The sequence below is a fragment of the Canis lupus genome, chromosome 34 (genome assembly GCF_003254725.2).
Source record: "Canis lupus dingo isolate Sandy chromosome 34, ASM325472v2, whole genome shotgun sequence".
In the NCBI taxonomy this organism is placed as follows: domain Eukaryota; kingdom Metazoa; phylum Chordata; class Mammalia; order Carnivora; family Canidae; genus Canis; species Canis lupus.
Window position 1 is genome coordinate 24,109,275 of NC_064276.1, and position 18,821 is coordinate 24,128,095.

General features: G+C 36.1%; 1 protein-coding gene across 3 annotated transcripts in view; it reads right to left on the bottom strand.

Moving 5' to 3' along the window:
- FGF12 (fibroblast growth factor 12) overlaps positions 1 to 18,821 on the bottom strand; it is a 543,042-nt gene that overhangs the window by 230,429 nt on the left and 293,792 nt on the right. The gene's annotated exons all lie outside the window — the stretch shown is intronic.

An 18,821-nucleotide genomic window follows, 5' to 3' on the forward strand; every position in this document is an offset into this window, starting at 1 on the left:
TCCTTGAACTAATTCTACAGTTCTCAGCTGCCTGAAATACATATTGCTATGTGAGTTTTACATGGCTCTAGATACTCTTTTTGATAGTTCATTTATTTACACATTTATGTCTGAATTATGTCTGTTAGTGTGTAAGTATACATGTACATATGTGCATACACACACACTATATGCTAGCTGCAGTGTATCTTGGGAACATGTCTTAAATATGATGTGTGGCAATGGCTGTTTCAGTTCTATTTCATCATTTAATTTTTCCCTGCACAAATCTCATCTGTTCTAACTTCTGACTGATTTATGACCCAGGGATGCAATGAGTATATATGTCACCCTCCAAAACAACATTCAAATCACATCAAATATTATTTCTCTCATTTACTTAAATTTAATGTAAATATAGAGTCCTATAACTCACTGAAATTCAGAATAAAAGAGAATGTGAAAGTTAAAGGAAGGCTCTGATGCAATCATTATTAAGAGTGATTTATGTAATTTTTATTTTTTTCTATTTTTCCTTTTACATACACAGCAATGCATGAATAGAAACAGCTGTATAAAGAACACAAATTGAAAATAACCGAGTAAGGGCAGAAATGAAACTATTTCCTATCTACTCAATAAAGAGGCTACTAAGAGAGACAATCCTATGTAAGGCAAAGAATACTGGATTAGAGTCAAAAGTGGTTGCGGGAGTGGTGTGGGGAGGGGAGAAGATATTGACTACTTATAAGGTTCTAGTGCCTTTATATATTTTATTGTTTTCCACAAGGTGGATACTAACCAGTCTGGTGCCCCCTAATCTCTAAACACTGCAGATGGTTATAGTAGCTCCTTACACGGCATCATAGAATTCTGTAACAATAATATGAATAACAATGATATGAATATGACAAAGGGCAATTGTTAGCAGGGATCTGCATTGTGTTTGAGAAAGAATACAGAGAAATATCCACAGTGCTCCTGTCTCAGACGTGGGATGACTGCACTGCAAATCCAAGGATCGTAATCAGATCCCATTATTATCTGTGAATCAGAACGTGCTCTGGCATGCCTGCCTGTGGGAAAGCCCCACAGAGAAGCTGGTTAATATTTTATGATGATACCTCAGAGGAAGAAGTCAAATGACATCTCAGAATTGGCCTTTTTGTGATTTCACAGAATAGATATAACAAGTGTAAGACCAGTGAAGAGTTACTCAGAAGCATAGAATTCTAGGGTTCAAATGAATTAAAAGTATATCTTACCATTTTGTTAGATGAGAAAACATCCAATAGTAACTTTTTTTTAATGTTAGGAGAAGGAAAATGATAAGAAAACTAATTCAAAACGCCAAGTTCTACTTAAATAATCTTTGATACATTTTTAATAGATTTTAGACCTTACTTCATCTTTTCAATAAATCAGAATAGCTATTTTCAATAATTAGAGTAACAAAATAAAAATGGCATGACTTTAAAGTTTGTTGCTACTCTCAATTATTTTATATAGTTGAAAGTACACAAAACATAAGTGCTTATGAAAATAAGCAAAGATAAAGACAATTTAAAACAGTGCAGTAGAATCTCAACTACAGAAAATAAATTGTTTTACTGGAAGACATCAGGATTTATACTGCATTTTATTTAAAATATGTAACAGTATAGAAACGGACATAAATGATGCTCTTTTGTCTAGTGAAATGTAATGATATGCCAAATATTGTACTAGATGTCATGGAGGCTACAACTAGAAACTATGCATTAAAAAGAACCCAATCTTCCAATCTATTAAAGGATGTATGTGACTTATAAAGATAAATTTTCCACATAGTGATAACTAGGATAAGCATTGGAAATACATGGAGTACAGAAGGAAAAATAAAAATTTAAAAATTAATGCCATTTGTCTTTAATTAAAACCATCATAAATTTATTCCTATTTTTAGATAGTTCATATTTTTATTGAATTTCGATTTGCCAATAGATAGTTCATATTTTTGAAAGCATCTTGCTATATGTTGTCAGAATGTGAAACACTCTATAACTAAGTACTCAAGTTTGCAAAATATATTTTGCAAATTCAGGTTTTCAAAAAATAAAACACATGAAATAGAAAAAAAAAACAAAATGAGTGAAAGCTTTTACTTATATCTCAGGAAATATAAAAGTAGTGTCAAAATTTTGTCATTTATTAGAGTCTGATGTCTGTGACACCCAATTATTGAAAAAAAAGTTAAAAATTAAGAAGGAGAGAAAGACACAGGAACAAAAAAAAAGAAAATCTTAAAAAGAAACAGAACTGAATGGCTGAGAAATGTGAAAAGACTTAATTTGACAATATCTATTCTACACTTTTCCCCTGAGGCCTGGGACCATCTGTACTGCACATTTCCTCAAGGGGATGTCTGGGAACTGCTTACATATATTTTAATGCTATTCCTTCAGCTTAAGCACTTCCTCTTTTTTTAATCCTAGATTTTAAAAAGGAAATGAAGCATTCCTAGTGCTTAATGTTTAATTGATTTCATAAAGTTAAAAGAAGCAAAAGACAAAACTTTAGATCAATTCCATCTTATTTTGGTTCTTTTTTTTTTTCTTATTTTGGTTCTATACTTAAAATCAATTTTAAGTCTTCACTTCATCTAACAGATTAATAAACAGGCATTCTCTTATACGTGTGTTAAGTTTAAGACTCACATTTCAAGATGTATTATTTCTGTGAGTGGTTATAAACCACAGGTGCCAAGTACAAGCTACAATTAGACTAGAAGAGAGCAGAATATTCAACCTAAGGAACAAATGATGAAATGAACATTATATGTCGATTAAAATCGTCACCCATATTATCTGGGCAACAAAAAGAACAAAGAATTACCTATATTTAAATATCATATTCTAAGGTTCTCATTTCAATTTCAAAAGAGTTAACCTAAACTAAGAAAGGTGCTATGATAAGTCAGGCATATAAAGAAGAGCTGTCTCCTAGGCCGAGTCAATCACTGACACAGTTTCCTTAGTTTATGCAAAACATTCCAATGTCTATGATTTTCCCTTCCATAGAACACATCCCAAATGGCTGCTTAAACTGCAAACTACATGAGAAATATAAAAATGGAGGGATGGGGAAAAGCCTTTTTGTACCATGTATTTTTGAGTATCAGCAACTGCTGGGACATGCAGTCCTATGGTTTCCTATCTCTATTCATTTCTTCATGTGCTTACTGCTCACAATGACTTTCATTGAAATCCTTCTCATCTTCCCTGCCCTGGCTCAAATGCCACACTCAGAGTGCGGAAGCTGTGGATAAACGCACTCAGAGAGGATAAAGAACAGATGGAACAAGACCTCAGGAAGCCATAGTCCTTTTCAGGCCACTTAAAGATGCTTTTGAAAGCAATTGGGAAACTACGAAGTTTTTATGGGGAAGCTGCATACTATTTAGCATGTTTTTTTTTTTTTAATTCTGTGTAAACTATGATCAAGGAGCCAAGAAAAGAGAAGTTGAGACATCAGGTAGGAGACTTTACAATATTCCAGGCTAGAAGAAAATCTCGGCAGTGACAGAAGGGATGGGATATACATAACATGGAACGAAGATTGTCAGTTCATCTGAGGGTTAGTGACTGTACCTGATTCATCTTACTATCCCTTACTTTCCCTTACTGTCTCCAGTTAGTGTCTCATGAATAAATGAGGGACTAAGACCTTGCAGAGATCAAACTCCTGAAATACATGATCAGATGTGACATTAAAGAGGATATGAGTTGAAGGTAAGTGGGGTCAGCCTGGCAAACAAGAAGGTTGGCATTAATGAACTACTAAATATTGTATTTGTTAAGTTCCTACTTGGTGTCACAAGTAGTACCATTCACCGAGATGGAAAACTCAAGATGCAAAGCAAACTGAGATCTGAAGGATGATAATAATAAATTCAAGATGAGGGAGGATGCGTTTCAGTTACCACTAGAACCACATGGAGGCATCTAGCACACTGTTAGATATTTGGATGAAGAGCTCAAATGTTAATTTGTGAGTAAGAACTATAGAAAAGACAGATGAAGTCAATAAATATGAGCCCATTCAAGGAGAAACCATAGAAGAGAAAGGAGAAACAAACAAACAATAACCAAAAAAACCCAGGAATACCTCTATAGAAGATCTCATTCAGCAAACACTACTATTCACAAAGATGACCATGCTTTCATGGATTTAGCTGTCAAGTTCAGAGTCTAGCAGAAGAACAAAAACTATTAGAAACAATTTCAATAAATGTAAGTTTTACGATAATGGTATCTACAGAGTAAGTGGGTACATAAAGGAGAAGGTGGAGAATTTAACTTGGGAAATAGATCTGAATGATGAACAGGGCTTGCGCAAACACAGGAGGGCAAAAGGAACTACTGTCTTGGGACCAGTAAAATGTATGTCTCTTCATTACATTAGTGCACAGACTGTAACAGCAAAATTGCAAACAAAGATATGCTCAGAACTCTCAAAATTAAACACAATAAGGCCTTGGAGCGTATAGCTTACGTGCTGTGAAACCTACCTGTGAAAGGGTCTGAATCAATCCCGATGAGGTCTAGACCAACTGGAGACTTAATTTAGAATGCAGACAAAAACCTCTTATGAAAATCCTAAGAGTTTGGTTAACATTAAAAAATAATAAATTCCCTACTGTGAAATTATAAAGTTCTTTTCTCAAAGCACATTAAAAAACAGCAGTTGCAAGAACACTTAACCAAATATTACTGTGCAGAAGGATAAAGTGACCTCCTAGAAGCCTCACAGAAATTCTAATCTAAACTGAGAGTATTTTACTCCAGGTTTATCAGACCAAACCTGGATTATTATGTGTGATTCTAAGCAACACCCTCTACAATGATATTAATAAATTGGAAGTTCGTCCAGAGGCAGAAACTCAGTTGCATGACATATAGTGCTGTAAATTCTTTTAAGAATGTTAAAACAAAACAAAACAAAACAAAAAAAAACAAAAAAAAAAACTAAAAGTGACTTTGCATTAGACTTCAAATTTAGGAAACAGGCCATGCTTATTTTTGGTGAAATAACATGGTCAATGGTTAAAAGAGAAAACTCAATTTCTCATGTAAATTGTAACCATACTACACCGATTTTTTAATGGAAAAAAAAAAAAAAAGAACTTGAGAACTCTTAAAGTGTTGAAGGAAAAAGCTGGTGTACATGTGAAATTCTTGATGTTTGTACCTTCCACTAACACACAACCTCAAGCTAAAGACCTGTTTCTTTTTTTCTGTTGCCCCACACCATAGTGCTAGATAAATTATAATTAGACAATGGGTATGTATCAAATAAATGTACAAAAATGTAAATAAACAAACCAGGGGATAGGTTCAGAATATTAAAGTATCACGTAAGTTACATGACCTTTAAAATCACCCATAATCCTCAGACTCTCTGATTACAAAATTAATGGGTAAAATTATGCTTTTAATTCTACCTATATCCTTTTTCATCTAAGACATGGTATAGAGCTGAATCAGGAAAATTTCCCCTGACAAACTCAGATCTCCCAAAGGATCAAAATTATATATTCTGTATACAATATTCATATATCTATGAAGATGACTTTACCTATGGATGTTCATCAAGCATCACTGAGTACTCCCTCCTCTCCTCCACCATGAGGAATAATTTGCATTTACCCTTGTCATTACCAGTAAATTAACTGCCTTCACTGGTTTTGTTAGGTCTCATGTCATTCGTAAGATTATTCATTCAACAAATATATTTTATGCAACATCTATGTGTCAAGCATTATGCTAGGTTTTGTCTTTTAGTGTAAAATAGGTTAATAACCATGTTCTATATAAGAATAAACTCAAGAAATGACTTTATTAGCCCTGTGTTATAATCAAATAATAAACCAGCCAGTAATTCAATAGAACTTACTTTCAATCTCAATTCATATTTATATAGAGAGAAATAGTCCCATAAGAGGCCTCCAAATTGTTTCTCTAAAGACTCTTCACATTTGGTAAACACTGTCAGGTAGACTGTACTGATTGTTACAACATTCTCTTTAGAAACAAAAAGATCACTTCTCACGGAAGGGTTAAAGTTGACTTTCTGTTAGACATTAAATGAAGGAACAGGCCAACTTATTTTTGGTTAAGTAACATGATCAATGGTTCAAAAGATAAAACTGAATTTCCTCTTATTGCAACCATACTGCACAGATAAAGAAATGGAAAAAAACTAAAGAAGAAAAAGGTCAAATACCAATAATACCTATGAGAACAGATGATGGGTGATATACCTAAATGAAACTCACAGAAACTCTAAACTCTCATTTTAGGCAATATTTTAATTATACCCTTTGTTTCTACATCTTACAGTTTTACCACTAATGAGCACAATTAAATTTCACCAACTGTCCATAATACAAATGTGATGATTGCTAAGAGTACGTCAAACCTGATAGTTACTAAATGTTGGTTTCTTCCTTCCTTAATTGATGAAGTCTCAGTATAAAATGTATCAAAAAGACGTACTCCAAGGTCTGGGAAATACAAAAACTTGATAATTAAGGCATAACTTCCTTCTCTACTGACATTCTAATTCTTATGGCATCCTACACTTTACCATATTTCCACTGCTTAATTTACAATTGTTGTGAAATACGATGTTTCACATTAGCTTATTCAGAAATAAGTCTTCAATTTTCACTCAATATCATAGTTCCTTTTCCTGACTATTTTGTATTGTTATCTTCTCTTTAAAACTACACTAGTAAATACGTAAATATATTTTCCATTGAAACAAATTATGTTTCCACCATCTTATTAGATTCCTTCAATGCTGAAGTCCAAGCTTATGTAATAGTCTATCTTGAATGTCTAATGAATTACTAAAAACTAAAATAATAAAGGAAAATTTAAAAATGCAGTCAATTTGTATTCAATTAAATTAATGGGTCTAAGAACAAATAAGTAGAAGAGAACAGTTAAACAAAATATGTTTGTTCATTTTTTTGCTATTCCATTTAATATAATACCAAATCTTCCACAATTTCATATCCAATGTATCATTAAGCTATTTTCTTATATCTGATACACAGATATCTTAGAATCTTAGAATCTAACCAACTGTCCCTATAAGTATTAACATCAGAAACATACATCGAGAACAATAAAACTGAAAGGGATCTCAGAAACCATCTAGGGTAAGTCTTATTTTTCCAAAAATGAGGAAATTAAGCTGAAGGGAAGAAAAAAGATTCCCCCAGGTCCAAAAGACCCTGACTCCAAGGCCAATGTTATTTCTATAATTCTATGTTACCTAAGACTGGATTGAAGACCTGTTTTTCTCTTATCTTCTTAAGTAAGAGCCTGTGTTTCAAACCAAGCAAAAGAATAAATAACAAGAATTGTAGCATACACAGAAGACTTACTTAATGTTGCTATCAATAGCTTTAAAAGAAAGAGGAGAGGAAAGAAAAGCCAATGAAGTAATAAAGAGTTGACAGAAAAAAGCTTTTCCATTAGACTCAGTCAATACTGTATTCCCCCATCACTTAGGGTTTCACCAAGGAAAGTGAAACCAGAGTGAATAGGTTTCCTCAAGGGTATTTAACACTAAAATGATTTGTTGTTCTCATCTGTAAATGTAAGGACCGGACATGACTGAATTTGAAATCAATGACAAAGGTTATTCTTCATTAACCTAACATTAAAAAACCAAAACCAGGCTACACATCCACCTCCCCTCAGTGTCTGGATCAGAGATATAAAGTAATATAAAGATGCTCCCTCTGTTAGCATTCCCATTGAAACTTCTCCCTTTATATGTGGTTACCCTGCTGGTGAAGAAAATGGAGAAAAGTATATACTTAGTGAAACAGGAGAGGCAACTGGGATTTGGGTTGTAGAGAAAGGGAAGACATGAGATTCTTCATATTTATCTAATGCTTTATATCAAATAAAAATGGATTGATGATATTTTTTCATTTTAATATCAAATCAAAGGAAAGTGATAGTACCCTAAAATACGAATTCATTTTCTTGCTCAGCATTTTCACATTTGTGCAGAAATTCTGCTGAAGCCTGATTACTATTGATGCCATGAGCACATTAGTCACCAATGGAATTCAGTCTGTTTTGATGAGTTATTTCTGACCACCTACTATGGAGAGAGCATTGCCTTTTTCCTACAGGAACTCCGATTCCAAAGGGAGAAACGGGTACTTATACAGTAATTACAAGACAAGACAGACTGAACTATAGACAACAATACAGGTACAAAGTGAAATGAAGCCTGGGGCAGGCAGTGATTCATTCCACCCAAGAGGATCTCAGAAGATCTAGCAGAAGAGATGAGAGTTGAGCTGGGTTTCAAATAGCAGACAGTGTAGCAGAGTAGATAAATGAGGGGCCAAGTGGGGGTAAGTCAAAGATACGTGTAGAAGTTAATGTCATCCCTTGTGGAAAAAAGAGAAAACGACAACTATAAACAAAAGGAACTTAAATGGATAGATGTGGCAACTATCCCATGAATGTCAACAACACTGTGGAGTTGACCAGAACACTGTGTGAGGGGAGATGAAGAAATAGCCCTGATTGTCCAGCTTATTCATGTTGGCATTATATAAGTAAAACAGCATGCCTTCAACCAGGCTTTGAACCCACACAGCATTTTTAAAAGACAGATTGTGGCTAATTTTTTTAAGTAAGGAATTATTGTCATTTTTCTTGAAATATAGACATTAAAGGAAAAACCGTCCAAAAGAACACAACAAAACCACTTGGAACGCAGTAATACAAATCTAGCCAGAGTTAACAAATCTTAATTATATATTGCCCTAAAGGAAAAGAACAGGGTCTTCCTCATATTGCTGAATCCCGGGCCCAAGGCCATGACAAACAGATAGCGGGAAGGTATCTGGCAATATAACTCAATTATAGATATTTAAAACCAACCACCCACATTTAAATTGCTCAAGACAAAACAAAAACAAAACAGGTGGACAGATCTTTCTACCAGTATTGACAATGTACCCCTGGAGACAGTAAGACATAGGCGTATGCTGAGTTTCAGTCCTCACTGCCCTTCGTAGTTGTATGACCTGACTTACCCCTTTGGAGTTTCAGTTCACTCCTCTGTAAGGTGGGTGATTATCATTAGCTCTGATGTTTTCCAAATCAAACCTATCAAGACTTTAAGTTGTATACTCCATTAGGTAGACGCTTCCCTCCCAAGGCAGACATCACAGATACTCATTCTCAAATGCAGTTGTTTAATGGCATGAGACAAAGTACCTAACAAAGTACAAATTCTAACAAGAATTTTTATCAGAATTTGTGGCATTTCTTTGATTCAAATAATGAACCAAGGTACATGCACTTTGCTGCTCTCCAGCCCTTGCAGGTATATCTGTCATCTCCATGGAAAGAAGCCGAATGTGTCTGCTCAGCCTAAGAAAGAGAGTGGGCAGTACTATGGTTTAGGTGAAAATAAGAAGTGGGCCAAGGAATCTCTATCTTCAGGTTCCCAACCAATATGGTAGTCCAATTAGCAGAACCATAATCAAATGAAACTCGAACTCAATATCCATGTTGTAAACCAGAAAATGCAGTTCAGGAATCTCAAAGAAGGACATTATGTGGGAAAACTGGGAAAAGCATGATTTTGAAGTAAGTTTCCTTCTTGGCGCTGCTTTCCTCATGGTCTACTGGTGGAGAGAGAGGAGGAGTCAGACCTCTCAAGATATCAGAGCTGCAAAACGTGAAGATACCCCAGCCAACATGCTGCTAACTACTTTCCTGAGCAAATGCTACAAAGGATAATGGCCCTGGGGCCTAATAGGGAGACAGGGTCGGCAAGAAGGCAAACAGGTACCATGTCCACTGTTCTGAAGAGAAAACAAATCTTCAGTCTCCCTAAGGGATACTCCATGAGGAAAGAACTACAGAGGAAGCCTGGGTTCCTATCAACTTGACTTCCTTTCCCAGAATTCTGGGCTATCATCATCTCATATGCCACTCACCCTTCACCTTGTATCTACTCTCTCATTGCAAAATCCCACTGCAGTCCTCCTTGAAACAGTAAAACATGACAACCTAGCTTTAACTCTCTCCATAGCAGGAAACTTGAAATTTGAGATCCTCTTTATTTTCCACCATTTTTTATTAATTACTCAGACACCAACTAACGTTTTCTGTTCCGACTTCTTTATGTGACTCTGGATGGCTGTCCTTTCTTAAAGTCTCCTCCTTAACAGGATATCACATACGGGATGGATATTATATAGACAGCTCGGCTAGAGTTATTTGTCTAAAAACAGAATCTAACACTTATTCTAACCAGGTAATTTGAATATGGATCTCTACTTTTGGTACTTACTTACATTTTGCCCCTGGTTCTTAATTATTTGAGGAGTATTATCTGATTCTAGGGCACTGTGAAGGTAATCTGGGTCATCTTTTGAATGCTCAAAATTAAAATAAAACATTTAAGTCACCAGTAGTAACAAAAGAATCTTCCAGAAATTTTTATTTTTTTCTTTTTATAATAACTTATACAAGCTCACAGTTTTTCTCTCTTGAATCTTTCATACATACTTCATTTCAATTTCTGTTTTGGCCTTAGGTTTAAAAAAATCTTCAACACTGCAGCACACTGGATTTAATTCCTAATCCCTGAAATAACAGAATGGGCCCAAACTGGGGTCAAAAGAAATCAAGACCAATACTTTAGAATCAGATACGTTTAATAGCACATTACAGGTTATTAAACCATGGGATGCAGTTAGGAACATCCTAAATAGCGACACTAGGAAAAGTTTGTATAATTCCTGTGTAAGTAAAAAGCAGAGAACAGAGGAGTGTCATGTCCCCAGTCATGACTGTTTCTCCTGCAGGGAGGGGAGCTATGCAATGACCTTGCAAGCTAAAAAGGCCCTTAGATGTCCTTTCATAGAGTTTCCTTGTTTTTTTTCAAAGAAAGAAACAGGTCCAGGGGTGCCTGGCTGGCTCAGTCGGTGGAACATGCAACTCTTGATCTCAGGGTTGGGAGTTTGAGCCCCACATTGGGTGTACAGATTACTTAAAAATAAAAATCTTTAAAAAAAAAAGAAAAGAAGGAAAGAAATGGGTCCATTTCCAGTGCTGGCAGAGTGGGGGGGGGGAAATAGACTAGGAAAAACAAACCTGAGTTGAAACCACCATCTACATACTTCCCAGACTTGTAAACCTGAGGAGTCTCATCCAGGCTGGCTAGACCTCAGCATCATTTTGTGACAACAGGAGATACTAAGGAGAACCCCTCTTCCTCTGGGGTTTGCTATAAAGGTAAGATTCGATGAGTCGGTATGTCAATTACTTCTTTACCAGCAACTAAGAAATTACAGTGACATGAGCAGGATGCTAGGCACTGAGAACCAGTGAGGACCAGGGCCCAGCTCCCATCTTTAGGAACTCATATGCTCATCACAAACAGACCACATTCTGTGGCTCAGACTTTGGATGCTATTTAATACTTGACAGCTTCAACGACAAGCAAAAAGAAAGGATCATCATTATGATTTAGAGTACACAGTTTCTAGAGATTATAAATATGTTCCTAAAGGCATTAATGAATAAAATATCTTATGGCCCTTTTCGTTTAAGGCCCATGAGATATGAAATGATAGGACTGGAACAGTTGGTGGTTCTCATCCCTGGCTGCACTTCAGAATCACCTAGGAGGTTAAAAACAAGCAAACAAAACTGATGACTGATGTCTGGGCCCCAGAGGAGACACAGTAAGTCAGATTTTCTGGGTGTACAGTATTAGTACATTTTAAAAATCTCACAGGTCATTTCATTTTGCAGTGATGTTGAGAAATGCTGGCCCATTTAAGCTCTGAGCTCTCACACCTTTTGAGTAGACTACAGACAGATCCTATTTGTCTCATATCATTCTTCTCTAGAAAACTGAGTTTGGTCTTAGGGCATAGGGCTCTCTCTACTGACCCCTGAGAAGTCATTTAAAAAGACTATAAACACTTAAACTCCAATTAAGAGACATTAACAACAGTATGATTAGAAGCAGGGAGCCAGGGAATGTATAAATACCACAAACTAATCAAATGACTAACATTGGGCAGATAAAATAAGGAAGACTACAAAGACTACTTTCAGGCTCACTTGATGATGCAAAGACTAAAGAACTTAGCTTAAATTCACATGTGAAATCCACCTAGGTGCCACACTTCTGAAAGCCACATTGAGGACATATTCAGGACTGAACCAGGTTAAAGGCCTTTGAAAGCCCATTACAAACATTTTGTTTTAATTGTTAAAGACTAGAAAGATTACCAAGGCTTTCTAATCTCTTAAATATTTTTCTCTGCCTAAAATGCATTTTGCTTATAGGATTACCCTTGCAAGGTAGTAGCTCTAGATCAATGGTGGTGGGTGAGTATTCTAAAACACTTCCTTGACAATTAAAGAATAAAATAGATAGGCTTTTACAGATGGGTAACCGTGATCTTCACCGTAGTGTAAAATTATTAAACAATAAATGATAACATGACTCAAATTTTCACCATAGCATTCTATAGTGCTTTGTAGTTTGGGAATGGCATTATTCAATGCATATCAATCCTGCTTCTCTCCTAGATCCCCTCCATCTCAGCAAAGCTACCACTCACTACTGAATTGTTTATCTAGGAATCATCCAGACACCTCATTTGCTCTTGATTCAGATCTACCTATTATCAGGCTCTGCTGGTTCTATCTCCCACTCCCCTTGTCATAACCAGCGCGACTGCTAGAAGGTTTCAGGTCAACATAATCTATAGCCTAGACTAGTGGTTCTCAATCTTATTGGTCTCAGGACCCTTTTACACTCCTAAAAATTACTGAGTACCCCCCGCAAAAGCTTCTTTTTATGTGGCTTATATCCCTTTATGTTCTTTCTTTATGTTTACAATGTTTAGAACCTACAAGAATGTTCAAATATTTATTTATTAAAAATAACAGTAAGCTCATTAAATATTAATAATATAGTATGTTTAAATTAAATGTAACTATAATTTCCAAAAGAAAAAAATTTTAAGAAGTAGTTTATATGCTTGCAAATGCCTGGATTAATAGAAATCACCTGGATTCCTAAATGTGTTTCTGCATTTAGTCTCTTGCAATATGTTGTTGTGGTTGAAATATATAAAGATAACCTGGCCTCACACAGACACGTGGTTGAAAAGGGAGGAAAATTTTAATAGCCATTCCAGATGATAATGGATATATTATGTAATCTCTGGAAAACTCCACTGGACACTTGTGACAGGATGAATGACAAAAGTAAATAATCAGTATTAGGAAATGTTATTATGAAAATAGTTTTGACCATGCGGACCCACTAAAAGGTTTTCAAGGAGCTCCCAGGGCCTTTGCACCACACATTGAGATCTGCTGGCCCCGACTTATGCCTTAGCCTCCTTATGATTCTTTAGCTTCCTCTCTGGCTCTCCTGCAATCCGTTCTCCTCTCCAAAGCCAGACTACCCATCTAACTATGCAGATCACATTATATCAGCCCCTATTTCTGACTCTTATGGATCCTAGATTAAAATATAAAATCCCTCACAACTCTGCCTTTGCTATGTTTTCCAATATTACCTGTACCCCTTGTTCTTATTATTCAATCTACACTTCAATTCCCTCTCACCTCGATCTTCACCAAAGTTGTTCTATTCTGCCTTGAACATCCTTCCATCCCTCTCTGTCTGCCCTATTCTTTAGAATTCAGCTCAAATGACTCAGAGAAATGTTTCCTAACCGAATGCTAGAGACAATACCTTCATTTTTCAAATCAGGAAACCAAGGTTAAAGATATTAAGAAAGCTGCCTAAAGTTCTTACAAATAACGTATCCAGAATACCCAGAATTTGAGTTCAGATCCCACACCAAAGTCCGTGTACTTAATCACTCTGTTACATCATCACTTAAACAGTGACTAAAAAGACAAGTAAGACAAAACAGGCAGACTAAATCCTACCGGGTTCTCCTGACCTTGGTATTAACCTCTTTACATTTATAAACATCTGAAGCAATTGTTTATGCTTTCAGTCAAGAAAGCCTGCCCCTCTGGACCCAAGTCTCCTGGCAGCGAGGACTTAGGTGCCCCAAGAGACACCTCTTGACATCTCTGAGGCTCCTGGCATGCAGGGAGGGACAGCCCAGCCAGGAGCCTGGGACCAGCACATAATAGCCCAGCCACCAGTCTTTCTACTTCAGGCCCCCCTTCACTAGAGATCCTCCCTGGGGGCACTAGATCACACACAGAGCCAAGAGCAAAGCAAATCTTGTCATCACACTCCACATTTCCTTGAACTCTTCATCTGATTCACCCAAGAGTTTCCCATCCTCAGATCAAATTGAGTTATTCACATTCAGCCTTCTTAGCTCAAGGTAGTAAAGATAAAGACAGATGACCAGCAGTGTGAGGAGCGGGGGGAGGGGGGGGGTCATGTAGCCACTTTCTGACTAGAGGAACCTTGACAAGTCTCTCTGCCACTTTGAAGCACAGTTTTCAGTTTTCTTATTACAAAGATGGGACTAACCATACAGTGGTTGGTTATAAAGTGGATTTCTATAAAGAACAAAAGGGATAAAAGCTCTGAAGAAACTCCGTAAATCCTAAAGTCATATATAGTCAAGTTAATTGTTATTATTAAAAGTTATAATTATATATATATGATTAATTTGTAGACATTTTGTATCTAAGACTCCTCCTTTTCACAGACTGCTTAGAAGGTAGCCTTGGAATGAGAGCCCTTTGGATATGGTGCATCTTTCTTTAGACAACTAAAACTCTATAATTTGATGGGTAGGCCATTAGATAGAATCCAAAATGTAGTAAATTAGCTGGGTCCCCTCTGTCTAATGAGGCTGCCTTTGAGAGTCTTCATAAAATCTATAATAATTCTAGGAGGAAAAGTCAATAGCAAACACATTTTGATGGAGCACTCAAAGAAGAGAAGAGAAAAAAGTAATCACTATTAACAAATTCCCCAAACCAAATCCACACTGTAGTGTCCATGCATAAATATGCTTTCACCAAGAACAGAAGCAATGTGGCAATATGCTAGTAAGGCCAGCACTTTTTTTCTACATATAACTTATGAGCCAAAGCTTTAGTTTTTAAAGATCTTCCAAAATATTCCTATTGCTTCCTCAAATACAGAGACTGCCTCATTTCCTACAAATTGTTTTTCTAATTCTGTTCAAGAATATCAACTTCATTAAAACTTTAAAGACTTAATCCTGAGTTATGGCTTGATGAGATCTCTGTGGGATGAAAGAAATCAAGAGATCACAGTACCTGCTATTTTATAATGTTCTTACAATGGAAACTTAATTTGTTGATGAGAATGCACTGCTGTAGAGAAAATAAGATTAAAACAAATACACACACACACACACACACACTCAAAATATCAGTTTAAACTGTAGGGTGGGTTTCTGAGGAGAAAAGCTTGTTTGTTTTTTTTATTTTTTTAACACACATCAAGCCAAATATCATTTAATTAGGCCGATTTTGTAGTTGAGACATGAGTCAGACTTTTAAAAAAGAAAATACAGTAAGAGTCCTTCCTATAAATGTAAAGTATCATCTGTCATATCTTGATCTATATATTGACCAGAAAGTATTTTAATCTATAAAAATCTAATTTATGTTCCATAAATCCCATGATTAAGCATTATTTCCCTTTTTCATCAATTTTCTTGTTGAAGTTTCTATATTCTGTAATGTTTTCTTCATCTATATAAAAGAATGTCTTTGACAGTAAAATGTTGAATGATTGTGCTGTTAAATTCTATACATCTACCAAAACAAGTTGGAAGGATACTGAAATATTTTTAACAACACAATTTTTATAACAGCAGAAATAAGGACTCAGAAAAATAAGACAAATGAAAAGCAATTTAAAGAAATTTAGTAACATTTATACTTACTTATTTGATTTATTTTACCCACTCAGCGTAAATGTACTGCAGCATTTTTAAAAGAGAAGGGCCTAGAAAACCTAATACTTAAGTCATGAAAAATATCTAATGTTTCTTTGACTAGGAATTTTTCCTGATTGCTGATTTTTTTAATGATCTGGTTTAAGGGAAGGAATTAAAATGATATAGAAAAGTAATAAAAATTTAAAAATCACTTAAACTACATAGATTTAGACTTATCTTGTTACTCTATGCCTTCCAGAGCACTCTCATTTGAAAAATGAATGAGTGAGTGATACTGGATGACCTCCAAGGTCCCTGGTCTCTCCAACATTCAGAGAGTTGACAAACAGTTTCCCCTTTCTTGATTATGAATGTTATCCATTACGTGCAGTAACGTTTGAGTCAAAACAGAAATGCTTTTGGAGTCAACTGTTTGTACAGGTGTTTCTATACAAAAGTGGAACCAATGTTGGAAATGAATGAGCTATGTAATTCGCGTGGACATGCTAAGAGCCTAGATGCAGCAAATTAAGTGGCAGTCAACATTTTAGCAAAATTTTTAGCAGACCTGGCCCATACAGGTATTCCACACATAAATAATAACCCAAATAATAATACAAGCATGCTCTCTTCTTTATCACAAGGTACGAATAGAAATGTTCTACAGACTTTTTTTTGGTTCGATGACTTCAGCCAACTTGCCAGTTCAAGGTCTCCAAAATCCTATTTCCAAAGAGCTGCAATCCATACAGTACCTAAGGGACTAACTATTGCTATGCTATCTGTCTGTCTTCACTATTCGAGTTATTGCCATAATGCATGCTAGCTATGGGATGGTCATCTTAGTACCCTAGCTGCCTGACTTAGCCTATACCACCTCCTACCAGTTACCTCCTGTACTGTGCACTATCCCTGTTCTAATTACAAAATAATAACCACAACAAGAGTGGCGATGGCAGCAGCAGCAATCCCTAATGGTAAAAATAAATGCAAAATCTACAAAATTATTTCTATCCGTTAATATAAGACGCCCAGCTTTTTTATACTACTTTTTTCAGTGTTGTGTTATGAAGAGCACCAGCAAGACAAGTCAAATGGATCTAGTTCTAGTCCTAATTTTGCCCCAATCTAGCTATGTAATCTTCAACTTGCTCTGATTCTAGGATTCCTCATCATAAGTAAGGAGTCTGCTGCACCATCCCAGGATAAGCCGTCACACTGTGCTCCTGGGACGGACATTATTAAAGCTTCTGGTGTGCACCACGGCACTGGAATTGCATGCTATGAGATCCTGCACTGTCACCTCTCATGTTTCAATCGAACAATATCATGATTTTAAAAGTCTGAACCCTTTACGGTGTAATTTCCATACTCCCACTGTGTTGACAAAGTTTCAACCTTATACGCATCAGAACTTAGTGAACTAAGATAAGAAGCTGAGCGACACTTAAGATGTTACCCGTGAAATCAGAAAAACAACTGTGTCCTCTCCCATCCAACATCTGACTTATTTTCACTGCCTCAGCTCCATTCCCTTAGAAAGTCTGGTCAATGGAACATGTGTCTCAATGACGGAATTTCAGAGTGGAAATTCTTTATTAGGACCACGTATTCCATTTCTCCACTTTATTACGACTTGTGACTCAGTTCATAAGGGAATGGCTTAGGAGGAGAAGTGATTTCAAGAATAACTCAAATGTTAAGTGAAGGTAACATCAAATGCTTACAAAACAAATTCCTTCAAATAGCTTTTCTTTTTGGTGTTTAGCAACTTCCTCCCAATCCAGCTAAAGAATTCTCTCTGGAATTGAGATGTGGAAGGTGCTACCTCTCTATAAATAGGTTCATCCCATGCTATGTGAATCATGGTTGCTGACAGCAAATCAACAGACTAATTATTTGGCTTTGTTAGTAGCGATAATAGCACGCTAACATCTTTCCAAATCTTTTTCCGCACCCCACACTCCGATTCTTCTAAGCTGAGCTTCAGTCCAAACTGAAGGCCATGGTGTACATGTTGGCCTTGTGCTGGGCATGTCTTAACAGGGCCTGTGATCGCTCAGCCAGATTATTATTGTGAGACGTTAGCTAAATAAAAGAAGTCACCAGCCAGGATCCTCTCTGCCAAGACGTACACTACGGAAATGAAAAAGGGGAGCGGATTAAATAAACACTTTAGAAAACAATAAACTCAGCAATTCCCTCAAATTCTATTTTCTACTGAGATGCTAAGGAAAGAGCCACAGGAAGCAATTTCCCCATGTAAAATTAAGCCATGCAAATTGTTCATCTCCAAATCATCTTCCACAAGGATCAGGTAAGTCACCCAATCATTTTTATTGCCTGGTTTAGAAGTAAGGACGCTGGGCAGGCTCTATTCAAAAACATCACTTAATCATCCCAACTAGAGTACAAGAACATACTTCAAAGACTGAAATATGAGAAAAGTTACACTGAATTCAGAGCCTTGAAGTTCCTTGTAGGCCACACGAGCCCTCAGAGAAGATGACTCCCAAATGATCCCTGCACAACAGTACAAGAGATTTTATTTGCCTCCACATGAATTATTATACTCTATAAATACAGAACTCCAGTTTTCATAGAAAGTTTCACCTTATGAAATTAATAGGCCATATTAATTGTATGTAAATCAACAGAGATTTTAGTAGCTCTCGCCTTGGGATCATCATCTCACTGTTTACTCCTGAAATGTTCTATTTTGATCGGCATCACAGAATAAGAGAAAGAGTCCACTGTGGAGGGAATCATGTCATGAAAACCCACGGGAAAAATGAAAATGAGATGTCTTCTTCTTAAGACTTAATCCTCAATTTCTAAACTAATTCTGAGCCTCACCCAGCCACAC